Source organism: Myotis yumanensis, unplaced genomic scaffold (genome assembly GCF_028538775.1).
Source record: "Myotis yumanensis isolate MYYU_CA2020_CCGP unplaced genomic scaffold, mMyoYum1.0.hap1 SCAF_8, whole genome shotgun sequence".
Classification (NCBI taxonomy): domain Eukaryota; kingdom Metazoa; phylum Chordata; class Mammalia; order Chiroptera; family Vespertilionidae; genus Myotis; species Myotis yumanensis.
Window position 1 is genome coordinate 79,007,270 of NW_027223759.1, and position 14,756 is coordinate 79,022,025.

General features: G+C 44.8%; 1 protein-coding gene across 1 annotated transcript in view; it reads left to right on the forward strand.

Moving 5' to 3' along the window:
* Positions 1-14,756, forward strand: part of NCKAP5 (NCK associated protein 5) — an 873,870-nt gene that overhangs the window by 782,661 nt on the left and 76,453 nt on the right.

Consider the following 14,756-nt stretch of genomic DNA (forward strand, 5'->3'; position numbering starts at 1 on the left):
TGCTCCCTCATTTTGCCCATGATCAGATAACAGGCTGATGTTCCCGCTATCTCTGCTTTGCCACCCTGGTGCAGATAAAAGCTTTTCAGGAAGCAAAGGAGCAAGCTGAGAGGTTACCAGGTTCTGAAACATTGTCACCGCCAAGCCAGGAGCATTGAATCAATATCCAATATGTTTCTGGTGTAGCTAAAACCTGCTCTCCGGAAATGTTACTGTTTGATTGTAAAAGCAGGAGGAATTTGAAGAGAGACTTTCATGCCACCGTGATAAACACTCTCGGCCTGTAACTCGATTGTGGCAACTCCCAAACTGAGAGGAAATCAGCTTTCAGGTGACTTTCTGCCCATTTGGGGCTCAGCCATATGTTCTGCCTTCAGAGCCCATTTGGAAGGAATGCCGTGTGTTAGCAGGCACTTGGAGTGGGCACCGGCTGCACCACTTCCGAGTGAGAGGATCGCATTGCCAGAGATGTTAGTTCCCAGGACACTGACCCAGTCGTCAAAATGTTTCCCTGGTGTCTGAGAGTATCTGTGCATAATTCATCTTTAAAACAGGTCTCTTTGCTATGTGACTCATAACTTAAAAAAAAATAAAAGTGCTTCTTAGATGCTGGGTTACAACGAAATCCAATCTTAAGAGAAAAGTGGTGAGGTGGAGGCAGAATCCTGAGGAGATGGATGGGAGAGGGGCCTAAGTCCGTCTGGATTTCGGCTTTGTGCAGAATGCTTCATGCCTGTGTCCTCCGTTACCAGTCCAAGGACTTAGTCTAGATCAGTGTTGGCGAACCTTTTGAGCTCGGCGTGTCAGCATTTTGAAAAACCCTAACTTAACTCTGGTGCCGTGTCACATATAGAAATTTTTTGATATTTGCAACCATAGTAAAACAAAGACTTACATTTTTGATATTTATTTTATATATTTAAATGCCATTTAACAAAGAAAAATCAACCAAAAAAATGAGTTCACGTGTCATAGGTGTCATAGATTCACCATCACTGGTCTAGATACTCTCTGATATATTTTCGGGCCCAAACTTCTAATACTCTTTGAGGGAGGGGGGTATACCTGAGATTCAAAATACCTGTCCATGTCAAGTTCCCACTCCCCATGAATCTGAAGGGAAACAGGGTTTCAATCACAGGGTCTGAGTAAACTAGGAAAGTTGCAAAGTTTATGCAATGATTTCTGGGCAGGACTTACGCCTCATTGGTGACAGTAGTGCTTGCCTGGAGTTTTGCTTCCGTCAGTCCCACCACAGAGCCTCGCAGCCCAGGCTGCAGTCACACAGGCCTACACTCCAGCTCCCCCTCAGCCACCTAACCGAGGCTGCAGGCTTGAGGGGTTTCTTGAACTTCGCCAAGCCTCCATTCCCTCATGTGCCAAGTGGAGTTAATAGCAATACCTGCTTTGCAATCTTGTTGGGCTCATTGATATTTTTGCATACGTGTGCTTGGCACTGTGCCTGGTGCTAGCAAGAACTCAGTTGTTGGTCTTCATTCTTATTGTAGTTACTGTTATTAAGAACGGTATGGATAATGTATAGGTAGCTGTAGATATCATCTTCCTTTTTTAAAATATATATTGATTTCAGAGGGGAAGGGAGAGGGAGAGAGAGAGAGAGACATTAATGATGAGAGAGAATCATTGATCGGCTGTCACCTGCACACCCTCTACTGGGGATCGAGCCTGAAACTGGGGCATGTGCCCTGATCAGGAATCCAACTATGACCTCCTGGTTCATAGGTCACTGCTCAACCACTGAGCCACACCGGCTGGGCTCATCTTTCTTTCTCTTTTCAAGTTGTTCTCATAGCTCTGAATTATTACAGTGAAAGATTACAAAGCAAAACCTGCAAAGAGAAATGGCATGAGGGGCAACATCAGGTGGTAACCAGGCCCAGGCTTCCAATGGTCCTTCCTCAGTGGAGTCACTCAGGAGGCGCTAAATACCCCAGCAACACCTGTGAAATTCTGCACAAAGCCGAAATCCAGACGGACTTAGGCCCCTCTCCCATCCATTTCCTCAGTATTCTGCCTCCTCCTCACCACTTTTCTCTTAAGATTGGATTTCGTTGTAACCCAGCATCTACCTGAGCTCATCAGAGACCCAGAGGCCAGGGTTTTTACTGGGAGCTGGTCACACAGTCACTGTCTGCCTAGCCCATATGAAAATCCCCATTCCCAGAAGCAAAGCAGAGGTTTGGCATAAACCATATTTTTTGCACGATTTAGGCACAGTGAGCCCCTCTTACCAGTTAGGGTGGTAGGAACCCTCTGAAATCTATGTTCCCAGATGCTAGGGAAGGGCCGGTCTTGCATGTGGGACCTTTTAGGGGTCACATTCTCAGGCTGCTATGCTACCGCTTTCCAGCACAGCCCATCGCCGTGGCCCTGTCCACAGCATCTTCACCGTGAAGTTATCAGTAGGCCCCCACACAGCCAGGTGAAATCAAGCCACAGTGCTAACCTTAGGGATTGTCTGCAGGGGTCTCAACTAAGCTAAAGGGACCTGGTGCTCCCCCAGGCGGAGGCAGGGTCACGACAGTCGCCCATGGGACACACACAGGAGGACACTCCATGGGCAGCCCGTGGTATTTCTGGAAACAGAGTTCACTCTGATTAGTGAGACAAAGCAGGTGGACGGGCCCCAACCTGGCCTCCCGCCAGGGCGCTTCCAGCCTCGTGTGCCAGTCTCGCCTGAAGGGATTCAGTTCAGCCTGGTTTCAGAGGCCCTGCAGTCAGCCCAAGCAGCTCTGCTTGTCCGTGGCACCCGGTCATCAGTGTCACGAGGAAGGATGATGTCTGTCAGTGTCTGTGTGGGACGTGCAGGAGCCAGGCCACCTTCCCTGTCTCCTGGTTGGTGCAGCAGGCGTGACCAGAGTCTCAGCAGTCGGCTTGGATCCAGGCCCGCCCAGCAGCTTGGACAGGGAGCAAAGGGAGCGTTCCTTCAGGAAGGGTGCCTTCCGGGAACAGCTCTGGGAAACAGAGGTTGTTCACCCTCCCTACCTCACTCCCAGGCCTCTGCGCCATTGGTACAAACTCAGCGTGCTCCTTTCAGTGATCAAAACATCACACGCTTTCTTCCACAAATTCTCACCTAGATTCTTGGTCTGGAAGGGTTGTATGCAGCAGGGACAAGAGTTTTCACAGAAAAAAAAATGTTTTTATACAACTTAATCAGAAAGACATATCATTTTCAGAAATTGGGCAGGATAAAATCTTGAATTTTAAAACATTTTCAAAATGGGCTTATGTGACCTTTTACCCCATTTGTCCTGATTTTTATTCAGTGAGAAGCCGGAGAAGCCTGGCCTTGCTGGGTCCAGATGCATTTAACAGTTAAACCACCTAGTGTGCGCGCGCGGAGAAAGGTGAGAGGAGCAGGCAGGACAGTGTTGTTGTTGCGAACTGCAGCTCATCCAGATGCCATCTCCTGAGTGACGAGGAAACTGAGACACAGTGAGGTTTCATGTCCATGATACAAAGGAGTGAGGTGACAGCATTCATATTGAAGATTAACATGCCTTAAAGGTGGTTGGTCTTGGTCTCAGGAGTTCTTGGCCGTAAGTCTCACACGTGGAGAGAGAGGCCTAAGCTGGCCCCCTATTTCCCCAGCCAGTATTGCACCCCCACACACTGCAAATGGACTTGAACTGAAACCAGACACGGTGGGTCCAAGGCCATTTGTCATTATGGTAGTTGAGCCAAATTAATATTTATTCCAATTATGCTGGCAGTATAGGGACAGCAGCCGGTCACCCTGGAAATTCTGCTCTGAACCCCTTCGCCAGTTGGCTGATTATATATATACACGAGGGAGAAGATAGCTAGGAGCTGCAAGTGTAACATGGAAAGGGGAGGGGGAGGTCTGCAGTCCGGCCTTCAGGAGCTCAAAGTCCCATAACAAGGTGGCTAATCTATATATATAAAAGGCTAAGTGTCCATCTGTCTGCCCAGGGGGCAAATGCTCAAAGCAGGAGTTGCCATGATGCACACTGGCCATTTAAAAATAAACGGCACCACGGACCTGCTGCCAACAAAACAACACTCAGCTTCCCCCAAGTGGGACACAGGCCCCGCTACCACCCCGGAGCGACACCCCACCAAATCGCAGTCAACGCTGCCAAGACCCCATGGTGCAAAATGCGGCTCAGAGCCCAGCCCAGCCCAGCCCAACCCAGAAACAGTTGCTGTGGGCGCCAGGTAATGGCGTCATGTAGCAATGTTCAGCTTCCTCTCCCTAGCAACTAGCCTTCTTGCAGTTTTTTCAGCCCAGGAACTCAACTTATTTTATAGCCAGGTGCAAACATTTTACAGTTCAACCAAATGTTTGTGGAGCATTTTCCCATGCCTCGGAAGCCCTGGAGTAGGTAGATAGGAGACTCGGTGGAATCCTATTTTCTTTTCATTAGCCGGAAAATGGAGATTTAGAAAGTTTAGAAATTTGACCCGATTGAAAAGAAGTAAGAAATGGTGGAACTTGAAAATGACTTCAGGTTTTCTCACTGCACAGCATATAGTCAAACACTGCTACAGTTAAATAGTTTACCCCTTGTTCTCCTTGCGTGATCTACAATAATAATCTGCTTCATGTTGATATTTACTGCTGTGTTGCTGACAAGTACCTGAAGGAGAAGTTGGGGTTTTTCACTTGGCTGGAAAAAGTTTAACTAAATCAGAAAGCAGGTCTATTAAGCAAGTGTGTGTGTGTGTGTTTATATATATACTAGAGGTCCAGTGCACAAAAATTTGTGCACTCGGGGGGGGGGGGGGGAGGGTCCCTCAGCCCGTCCTGTGTCCTCTCGCAGTCTGGGACCCCTCGGGAGATAACGACCTGCTGGCTTAGGCCTGCTCCCAGGTGGCAAAGGGCAGGCCCAATCCCTAGGTGCAGCCCCTGGTCGGGCTCAGAGCAGGGCCGATTGGGGAGTTGGGGCACCGCACTGTCATGTATAGAGCAGGGCGGATCTGGAGGTTGCGATGCCACCCCTAGTCACGCTCATTGTACAGCCGATTGGGGGGTTGGGGCACCGCCCCCTGTCACACTCAAGGCAGGGTCGATGGGGAGGTTGCGGTGCCACCCCCTGTCATGCACAGAGCAGGGCCCATCAGGGGGGTTGGGGCTCTGTACCCTGTCACACACAGAGCAGGGCCCATCAGTGGGTTGAGGAGCTCCCCCCTGTCATGCACAGAGCAGGGCCGATCAGGGGGTTGAGGAGCTCCCCCCTGTCACTCACAGAGTAGGGCCAATAGGGGAGTTGGGGCACCGCCCCCTGTCACCCACAGAGCAGGGCAGATCAGGGGGTTGGGGTGCTGCACCCTGTCACACACAGAGCAGGGCCCAAGGGGGGGTGGGGGTTGGGGTGCCGCCCTCTATCACCCACAGAGCAGGGCCGATCAGGGGCTTGGGGCACTGCACCTTGTCACACACAGAGCCACAGGGCGATCAGGGGGTTGAGGAGCTCCCCCCTATCAGGCACAGAGCAGGGCTGATCAGGGGGTTGGGGTGCCTTCCCTTGTCACAAACAGAGCAGGGCGGATAGGGAGGTTGTGGCCCCGCCCCCTGTCACACACAGAGCCGAAGAGCAATCAGGGGGTTTGGGCACTGCCCCCTGTCACGCTGATCCCAGTGCTGGGAGGCATATTACCCTTTTACTATATAGAATAGAGGCCTGGTGCACCGGTGGGGGCCGACACGGAAGGGTGTCCTGGATTAGGGTGGGGGTCCCTACTGGGATGCCTGGCCAGTCTGTGTGAGGGGCTGAAGCTTCCAACCGCTCCTTTTTTTCTTTTTTTTTTTTTCTTATTCTGGGCCAGCTTTAGCTCTGAGGCCTTGGCTGCTGAAAGCCGGTTTCTGGCCTTTGTTTTTCCCTCTGTATTTGATACAATGTTTCAGTCAGGCTGGCTGAAGCCCGCTGACTGAAAGCTGGTTTCTGGGGTTTTGTTTAGCTTCTATTATTTGCAACATAGTTGCAGCTGAGAGGCCGGCAGCAGCAGGCGGGGAACGTTGGGGTCCACAGTCACTGAAGCAAGCAAGCCTCTCTGCTCTGCTCGCTTCAGTGCATGGCTGCCGGCCGCCATCTTGGCTGACAGTTAATTTGCATAAGGATATGCTGATTAGCCAATGGGAAGGGTAGCGGTCGTACGCTAATTACCATGTTTCTCTTTTATTAGTGTAGATATATAAAAGGCTAAGTTGACTGGCATATGAGCGATACATATAAAGCTCTCGCTGGTGCCAATTGCACACGTGTGTTTCGATCTGTCATTGTCAATCTTGAATTTGGTTGACACTTCTATTATAGAGAAAGGGCGAATAGCAATATTAAAATATTTCTTCTAATTAATTTCCTTTCAACGTGCATGAATCTGTGCACTGGGACACTAGTCTTCTATGATGTTACAAACAGCTCAGCCTGTTCCTGGGATTGAAGAATAGTCAATGTTCCTGAGCAAACTCCTAGAGGGGTCAGGGTCTGGCAATCAAATCAAAGTGTTTCCTGTCCTTGGTCTGTTTTCAAAATGTATTTCTTTTCTGAGTAATGGATCCATGCAAGCATCTTATGTTTTTACAGCCTGTTTTATCCTCCAGTTTCCCAGGATCTGTAAGAAAACTTCTTCTTTATAGTAAGGTGAATAATTATTAAACAACTGTGGCTCTATTCTTATTACATGCCCTTCCCCACCATCATTTCCCCTTTGTTAGTATTATCATGTCATATCTATGAGATTAGTTTTATTTGGAAGGCATCTTGTTGTTGAACTGTATTAGTCCTGACCTATTATATTTTCCCCTTATGGATTTTGGCTCTGAATCCTTCCAGGGAAAGGGGGCGTTAGGTCTCTTCTGTAACTGCTTCCTGCTGATGGGGTTGGAGTCCTGCCTGAAGTCCTCCCTGTCTGACAAGTGAAGGAGGGAGCTAAAAAGGGGGGAAAGGTTTTAAGGGAAGCTGATAGACCATCCATGTTTCATTGACTCAGTTATAAACCCAAACCATTGAGTCTTATTTTTAGGATACAGTGACGTAGATGGCTTTTACCGTGAGGCCCATTCTGTGTGAGTAAGCAATTAGTTAAGCAGGGATGTAGGCATGGATTCTATGAAACAGAAGAATGCAAAACATAAAGGTTAATGTATACAGTAAACCTTAAACCAGTTGAGAATATTTCCAGATGTAAGGCTTCTGCTGGAATAAAATCACATGGTAACAATCTGATAAATTGCACTTAGAACATTTATGGTGATGTCATCAGGTGCTGAGGTCTGTATGGCATATACAGACACAACCTTAAAACAAAACTTTGAAGACAACTGCATTAGAGTTCGTTACCTACAACTGGGTTTTATGGTTTCCACTGAACCACAATTTTTCTCCCTAAGATTACCCTGATTTTCATCAAAGAGCCAAATCAAGACTAATTTATTTACTGTATTAAGTTGAGTTCCAGTTTGGCCTGATTATTTTCATAAACAGAAATAGCAATTGATCATTTAGGCTTTTTAAATCTGCTTTGCCGGAATCTCACAAAAAAGTTTCCTCTCAGGGTAAAGAAGCCAAGCCACACAGTTTCCCTCAGGCTTTGCCTGCAATACCTATCGGTTTGGGTAAATTCCTCAAGTTTTTGAGGTCCCCACAGGTGTCTGAGGTTCCTTCTTGCTATCTTTCAGGAAAGCAATCTTTGTTCCTTACCTAGAAAGACCGCCATGAACCACGTGACCAAGCAAGGTACCAGGCCATTTATCCAAGGGATTTATTGGCTTCAAAGACAATCTTCATTCCTCAGCTTCCTGGTGACATCCAGAGTCCTGGCATGTCTCTCAGACATGACATTCCAGCAAAGTCTTGGTTAATAAAACCACAACTGGAAACTGACTTATGTTCCATTAGGAAGAAATCAGATTCTTATTGGATTTATACAAATAAACACATTGCCATGAAAATAATAATACTTATTAAGAGTTTCCAAATTATGGAGAGATTAGATAGGGAGAAAAATATAAATGCCTCAGTTGTTTGTGAAAGTATAATTTACCAAATTGCTTTAAGAAAATAAACAAGTTTCCTTAATTCTGGAAAACAAGAAGGTTAAAAATCAGCAATACTTTCAAAAAAATTACAGAAACTATAATTATTTTTAGTTCATTCAGTCTTATAATCAAATTCTCTTTCTCCTGATTTTTCTTGTCAGTATTTATATAAATCCAGATACTCTATAGAGGTCTAATAATTTTCATCCAATTGAGGGGATGGTGTGAAATTTTATTCTCAGAAATATGTAATTTAAAATAAATCAGAGTCTTTTCCATGGATCTTTCAGAAGATGTGTAACATCTTTGTAAATATATCAAAGTAAAACAATGTTTAGAAATGACCAAAAAAAGAAACTTAAAATGACACAGTTGTAGATTTTATTACAATGTAATTTACCTGGAATCCTGCCCTTTTTGTAAAACACAACATTCCAGAATAACAATCAGAGTTGTAATAAAAGTATATCAGAATTTTATAGACTCTTGGAGATTTTTTTATATAATCTCTGGAGCATCCATTTTAATAATATGTATATATAAATAGAATTCAGTTATTATTTCCTTATTTGACAGAGCTTCCATATAACTTAAGTATAAAATTTTCCTTTATAAGGAGAGAAAGCAAATCCTTGAGGCATTCCAGGGCCTATTGGAATGATCTAAAGCCAATTCTAAGTCAAGAAGAAGTTTCTTGTAGGATTGTGGAGTCAATGGTTTGTTGAAGAGAATGCAAATTCAAAACTGTTCTGGGGACCATCAAAATGTATTGGTCATTATTATTTCTCAACAAAAGAGCCAACAACAACAAAAAGAAAAAGGTTCTTAAAATTTAAACTCTGGGAAGGTAGTGAAATACATTAGACCAAAAGATGATGATGATGATGATGATGATGATTATTTATTATTATTAAACAGTATTAAATAATTTATTCATTTAAAGTGACAACCAAATATATTAAACACAACATATGCTAGTAAAACTTCAATTCTTATGATTAAGAAGATGGGCTTTTAAGTAATCAAGTTCCTGATTAATATAACATAACCATTTCAATAATATATAAAACCTTTGCTCCCTAGAAAAATACAGGAAAAACATTTTCCCTTTTAACAGACTGGAAAATAATCAAATAAATTCTGTATTCATTTATCTAATTAGGTTTATTATTTAGTATACCTATAATTTTCTTTTAAGATTTCTATTCACAACTTTTCTATGACTTTCACAAATCTTCTTACCCATTCAGAAATAACCAGCTTTAGAACAACCCACTTTCTTTTTTTTCCCTTTAAAATGCATTTCCATACCTCATGCCTTCTATTACCAAAACCATACAACTTCTTTCCAATTAGTTAGAATTCTTAACCCTTGGAAATAATTTTTAGGTGATAAGTAAGTAATCCACATTCTTCAGGTTAGCAATACATTCAGATTTTTAAGACATATATTTCAAATAAAATGTAAAAATATTCACTAACAGATATAAATCAATTCTCTAGCTTCTCTGCAATAAGAAGCCAAAAGTAGGCAGACTCAGATCAATTAATATTTCAGTACCCTAGGTATTTAATAATTTTTATTATTTAACTCGGCAAGACTCCAAAGTATTAAGTTATCTAAGTTACCAAAGACTTTGGAAAACTACATTTAGATAAATATAATTATATTGTAAAACTTTATCAAAACCTTTATTTTAGTTATATCTATTCATTATGGCTTAACAACTCTATGAGATTTTAAAGTCAATTATTACCCAAGGAATATTTTTGGCAAATTTTCTAACAGGGATAACATGACCTTGACAACCTTTAGGAGGCTGGAGAAAAGGTGAGCAGGAGGGGGTTTAAAAGATTCATTTCCCATATTTTTTTTCTGCGTAGAATCCTTATGATGTAACAACACGAAATCTTACATATAAGAAGAGCTCTTATCCCTCTTTAAAACAGAAGCAAAAACAACCTCTAAAGTAAAATAAATGAGTTCTCTCAAAAGAAGGGACACTAGCCTTAGACTCTTATCTCACACCAACCTGCATCGTAAATGACCTTCACAAGGTCTGAGTGGCACAAAACCCGCACAGCAGAGACAGGAGATTCCCAGTGTTCATACAACAGTGAATGGCAAATCAAGGCCCCAAAAGATAAGAAAGCAAGCAAAGAACATCCGTAACCAAAGTTACGTTACAGAGAGACGGAACTCTCACTAGCTAAGCATTACAGCAGCCAATGCCTTGAGAGGGAGCACAGAGAGGGTCCCTGAGATAAAGAATGCTCAGCAGCTGCTGGAAAGTTCACTAAATCCTTGCCAGGGGTTCAGCCTGACACAAGCAGATGGGGCCCCAGCCAAGTGGGATATACCCCCATCTTTAAACAAATTAAACCAAACAACAAAGAGACACAAAGCAACAATCAAGAGACACTCTGTGTACAATATGTACAGGTGCGCACAACCATAGACAAGAGCTTCACACCGTGTTGTCTGTACAGCCACAGAAACCTCAGAATGCCCTGCGTTAAAAAAAAACAAAAAAAAAAAAACAAAAAAACAACAACAAAAAAAAAACCACCCCTGAAGCAGAGCAATGCCTCTCATCCCAGAGTGTATCAGACTGAGGGCTCAGAGGCCTGGCAAGGACCCCCAGAGGTCTCTTGCTACCCGGACCTGACCAGGCTTGCCCAAAGGAGAAGCAGTAAATGCTTCCATGCCTTACAACGAAGCCCAGACAAGAGGCAGCAAATGCTTCTCCTGTCACACAAAAACACTTGATTCAACGTAGGTGGAAGGACGGGGATTGCTGGGGCTGAGCGTGGACTCCACAGGAAGGAAGATTCCTGGTAGCACTGCAACTAAAAAAATGGTCCCAATTTCAGCTCAGGAACCCCCAGTCCGGGCAGCCGGTGGGATCTCTGTTACTTACCTGGGAAGAAATCCTGCTTGGGATCCTGCCATGGTTGCCAACTTGGAAACCGGACACAATGGGTCCGAGGCCACTTGTCACTACTTGAGCCAAATTAGGCAGAGGTTCGGTTGAATCATATATGAGTATTTATGCCAATAATGTCGGCAGTATGGAGAGAGCAGTCGGTCACCCTGGAAATTCTGCTCTGACCCCCCTCGCCCGTTGGCTGGTTATAGACACATGAGGGAGGAGATAGCTAGGAGCTGCAACTATAACATGGAAAGGGGAGGGTAGAGGCTTCAGTCCGGCCTTCAGGAGCTCAAAGTCCGATAACAAGGTGGCTAATCTTCTAAGATGTTACAAACAGCTCAGCCTGTTCCTGGGACCAGAGCATGTCAGCGTTCCTGAGGAAACTCCTGGAGGAGTTTGCCACATCAGAGCATGTCCCTGTCCTTGGTCTGTTCTCAAAACTGTGTTTCTTTTCTGAGTAATGGACCTATCGGGGCATCTTATGTTTTTACAGCCTTGTTTCACCCACCAGTCTCCCAGGGTCTGCAAGGAAACTTCTTCTCTGAAGTTACTAAGGTGAATAATTATTAGACGACTGTGGCTCTTCTTATTACGTGCCCTTCCCCACTATTAGAACTGACAGTTCCCAGTCACGGGTAGTGTTTCACCTGCACCTGCTGCCAGCCCACTGCCTTCCAGGCTCTCCCTCCCACACTGCCCTCATGTGCTGGTGCTACACCCATTTGCTAAGTTCCAGTTTGTAAGAAAGGGCTAGTGAGAAACTCTATGGCTTCTACACAGGTAGGGGTGGGTCCCTTTCCTCTTCTGGTGCTCAAACCTCAAGGCACAGCCATAAACCAAGTTCAGTCAGTTACTGAACATTGATTAGACACTGACTCCATTCCAGGCACTGTGCCGGACCAGGATGTAAAATTCAGAATTCATGGGCTCTGGATTTGATGAGTTGAGCTGATTCTGAATCAGAATCCTTATGTACATCTTTTCCTTAAACATAGCTGAAGATTCAATGACTACTATTTTGCCTCCTTACTGGACTCTACCAAAAGGCCTGTTTTTAAAAATGTGGTTGGATATTATTTTAAAAGTTGGATGGCTGTGGATAACCCTGTCTTTGTAAATAATCAAGAACTTGCATGTCTTAGTGGCTCCTAAATTGTGTGAACTACTCTTCTTGACATGCTGGCAAAGACAAATAATCTCTTCAAGACAGATGGCATGTGACCATCTTTTGAATGTCAGCTCACTGCCGTTTATTGCTTTGCTTCTCCAGGGAGATATTGGAATGTTGGGTTCACCTAGGCACTTGGTCTGTGATGCAAAGAAGATGGGAAGCTTCGTTGGGTATTAGCTGCTAATAAAACTTCTTAGATATCACAATATGGTTTGATAACGACAGACAGTATAACCAGGGCTTTATTTTTTATGACTATTAGACCCATGTGCATTGCTGTTTTATTTTAATAAAATAGTTGCATGGCTTTTGTTAGTTCTTTACTCTGCTTTGCATGATTATAAAGACCTTGGCAATAGTCTAGTTTGGGATCTCCAAGAAGTAGACCCTGTGAAAAGGATTCAAGGGCAAGAAACGTATCAGGAAGTACATGAAAGACCAGCAGGAGAATCACAGAGGGAAGGAAACCAGCCAATGAGGGCATTACCATGCCAGCCGCCACCTGCCTATGGCAAACTAAAGGGCAGGGGCCTCTGTTCAAGCGTTAGGAAGGGTTTCAAGATGGTGACAGCAGAGCACAAGGCCCTGTGTGACTACATGGTCACACTTGCCGCTGGCCTTGGCTGCCACGGTGATGACAGAGCTCAATCTCATAAAAACTCTAGGTTATGAAACTAAGCCTGAGCATTGTCTCACTGGCGGGAGTGAGGAGCTGGGTGTCAATCACCACCTCCCATCACTGATCAGTAATTATTGAGGCTGCTGTGGGGCTGTTACTGCAGGTAAGGAGGTGTTGGTACTGGGATTGGGAGTTCAGCAGGGGCCCCTCAGGTCCTCACTCAGTGCCACTGGTAAGTTCTTGGACACTGTGACTTCAAGTGACATTACATATATCGAGACCAACTTTATCATAGGCTAATCGATACAAACAAGTGTTAATTTCCTACGATATATTTCTGGTCACAAAAACATCACCAAACTTACTCTAAATAAAGACCGAAAACACTTCTGATATTAAAGATTGAAATAAATGTGAGCTATATATTCATTTAAGAAAGAGTCAGAAAAACAAGCAAGATCATTATTGTCTAACCTGCTTATCCCAGTTCCTGGTCGCGGGTGACCAGAGCCTCTCCCAGCAGCTCAGGGCACAAGGTAGGAACCCACCTGGACAGGACACCCTTCCATACCGGGCCACTGACCTGACCCAGCCACACTCATTCAGACCAGGACGAATTAGACACCCCAGTAACCTCGCTTAAGGATGTGGGAGGAAACCGGAATCCCAAGTGAAAACCCACACAGACAAGGGGAGAACATGCAAACTCCACACAGTGGCCCTGCCTGGAATCTTTTTTCTTTTTTCTCATCAGTATAACGAAACAATGTTGAATGACACGATGTTGCTCAAGGACCTGCTATAGTAAGTCCCCAGGAAGGGGGCGGAGTCTGCATGCTGTGCAGATATTGTAGAATCCCCCGCTAGTGCCAAGTGACTCAAAAAGTGAGCTACCATGTGGAAAGGGGCACCTGCCAACTTTCTCCCCTTTAAAAAATAACACCATCTTAAACCCTTGCTTTCTACCTGCTTCTTAGTCAACTCATTAATGGCCATGTTACTCATCATTTTCTGTATGTGAAAGTTCCACTGTATTTGTTTTAAAAAGGGGGGAAAAACCCGCACTCCTGAGTTCTTAAAAGGCAGGCTGCTCGTTTTCTAAATGTTCTGATTCTAGATGAGCTATTTCTTTCCCCGGGTGCCTCATTTGCCTCATCTGGGGAGGATTGGAATGATTCTCAGTCTATTTCCATCAGATCTGAGGGGTGTACATCAGAAAAGACTGGGAGAGCAATGTTAGCAATCTTCATTCCTTGGTAATAGCAATTCCCTGAAAGCTTTGGGATGGGGTGGGTATTAACCCCCAGCTCAGGGGGGTTTCCATGAGCTCATCTCACATAGGCCATCCTGAGTGAAGTGTCCCGGAATGATGGAGGCGTTGGAGTAGGAGCAGACAGTAGCTGTGGGGCATGTGTCTTGCTTCACAATAAGCCATACCCATTAGTGAGTTGGTATTTACAGGGATAATAAATTACTCCACTGCTAGGGTGATACTCTGCAGGCACATGAGATAAAAGTAAGGATGAATTTTGCAGAAACATGGGCTGAGCTGCATTGTTCAGTGGGAGTTTTCCCTGCCCTGCACATTTAAGCAGATTTAGCTGTCAGACACCATTAAAGCTCCGTGCATGCGCTCTATTCTGCTGTAATCCTCGGGACCCCACCGAGAGGCCACTCAGTCTCTACCTCATTCTCCTCGCTCTGCTCCCTCCTGACACTTTCCCAGCCAGCTGGGGAGAGCGAGCACCCAGGGGACTGCTAAGGGTCCTGTGACTTATTTGAGCTTGTCAGAAACATTTTCCGCCTTTATATCCCGAAGTTCTCTTAATCCCACCTTCAGCAATGCTGTCTGATGTAGCTTTCCTTTCTACTTCCCCAGGATTTCTGTTTACAAGCAAAATCTACAAGCCAAGCTCTAGATATTTCCAGTGTGGCCTCCAGCATCATGATTCCATTCAGCTTCCTCTCCCCCTCCTCCTCCTCCTATGTTCTTCCTCCTCTTCCTAC